Genomic DNA, 522 nt, shown 5'->3' with positions numbered 1-522 from the left:
TCCATGGGCATCTGCTGTCATGTGTCCATAGCGACATATAAGCACACACATATGTACATGATAGTCATTTTAATCCCAACCCCCAGGAGCCCGAGGTAGGAAGGTCAAAAGTTCAAGGCCAGCCCAAGTTACACAAGGAGACAAAGAGGGAACAGAAAGACAGAGGGAAAGGCAAGAGAGGGAGGCAAGGAGAGAAGACTCAGACTGACTGACGGGGATTGAATTAGAACCTTTGGTAGCTGAAGGTCAAGTGCCACACACTTTAAACCTTTCCAGGGGCTCTCATTCTGTAGATTAGGACTAACTGATATACAGTTGATGTTTTCATAAGTGTCTATATTGTATTGTGTAACAATGTAAGTTCTTTGGTGAATGAGAAATAAGGACATGATGGCTCCTGGGCGTGCTTGAGGTGCTTGAGGGGAAGGTTTTATCATAGCTATGAGGGGGAATTCAGCCAGAGGCATCTAGAAGAGTCCAGACTGAACGTGGTCAGCAGACTGAACCTGAACCAGGCGGGGG

The sequence above is a fragment of the Alexandromys fortis genome, unplaced genomic scaffold (genome assembly GCF_014885135.2).
Source record: "Alexandromys fortis isolate MF-2015 unplaced genomic scaffold, M_Fortis_MF-2015_v1.1 scaffold_87, whole genome shotgun sequence".
Classification (NCBI taxonomy): Eukaryota; Metazoa; Chordata; class Mammalia; order Rodentia; family Cricetidae; genus Alexandromys; species Alexandromys fortis.
The sequence above is the reverse complement of the archived record's forward strand: the minus strand, read 5'-3'. Positions refer to the sequence as shown.